Below are 1,561 nucleotides of genomic sequence, written 5' to 3' on the forward strand. Positions count from 1 at the left end.
ATTTTTTTTTTAAAAGAAGGGTAGCGGGTCAGTGTAAACACTATGAAACAAGTGGATTTTAAGGAGTTTTCTGAAGTTAGGTTTATAATATCACTGCTGCTTAGCAATACCTATGGTATATTCATAGATTACTATGTTACAGAGTTCAGAGTAGCAGCCGTGTTAGTCTGTATTCGCAAAAAGAAAAGGAGTATTTGTGGCACCTTAGAGACTAACAAATTTATTTGAGCATAAGCTTTCATGAGCTACAGCTCACTTCATCGGATGCAACAGACTCCAACGAGAGACTGCTGAACTCTCTAAACAGCAGTCTCTCGTTGGAGTCTGTTGCATCCGATGAAGTGAGCTGTAGCTCACGAAAGCTTATGCTCAAATAAATTTGTTAGTCTCTAAGGTGCCACAAGTATTCCTTTTCTTTTTATGTTACAGAGCTATCAGTAATGTGAAAAAAAATTAATTGAAGTGGTCATAAAAAGGATTTTTTCTATAGGAAGCTGCATGAATTTTAAATTACAAATATTCTAGGAGCTGTTGCTTTGACGTGTAAACTTTGCAACACAACCTTATTAAAGATGTAAGGTTATGAATCATGAATGACGATTTACAAGCTCTGAAAATTCAACATTACCAGCTTGAACCAGTAAAGAAAGAGAGAGAGGACTACTACAAAAACTGTATATATTGTAGTACACAGCTCTCCACTGGGAGCCATGGCCTCATACTGTCTCAGAGCACTTAAGTTGGAAGTTTTTCTGTAGGCATTTTGTTAAAGTTTAAGTGAAAAGTAGGGGAAATATGTGTGTGTATTTTATGGTGCCTTTATAATGCATACGGCTGGCCTCAAAATGTTTCTTAAAAAAATTTTAATTGGAAATACCAGGTTCTGATGTCCCTCTTTTTCTGAAACACTTTGCTAATCTTTAGAGGAAAAGTGAGCTCCTCCTAACTGAGGAAAAAGGGGCTATGGTCTTATGGACCAATTTTGGCCCTCTAATATACATACATAATACCCATGGAAGTCAATGGGAATTGTATGTACGATTAGGAATGCAGAATTTGGCCCTCAGGCAGTCTAAGATTTAAAATCCACACAAAACAGTTTATGTAATGTTTCTTTATAGTCTCCTTTAAACCCTAAATATAACATTATAGGCTTTTATTGAAAGCTGGTTGGGGATATATAATGTTTAACAAGTATATGCAAGTAGGTTTCATGAATACATAAAACACACAGTGCTTAGAACAAAGTGAAACAGGATATGGATGCCAACACCCCATTTAGCACGAAAATCGAAGTACTTAATCAGCCAGATGGCAATATACTTGATTAGTGTACACAAGTGAAACATTGCCCACACAAAAATGTGCTTTTGCAAGCATAACAGGTGTAGTCAAATTTGTTGCCTCCTGCTTTGAAATTTTCTCTCAAATGTCTAACAGTAGGAAGTATCAGAGGGGTAGCCATGTTAGTCTGGATCTGTAAAAGTGGCAAAGAGTCCTGTGGCACCTTATAGACTAACAGACGTATTGGAGCATAAGCTTTCGTGGGTGACTACCCACT

The sequence above is a fragment of the Caretta caretta genome, chromosome 1 (genome assembly GCF_965140235.1).
Source record: "Caretta caretta isolate rCarCar2 chromosome 1, rCarCar1.hap1, whole genome shotgun sequence".
NCBI lineage: Eukaryota > Metazoa > Chordata > Testudines > Cheloniidae > Caretta > Caretta caretta.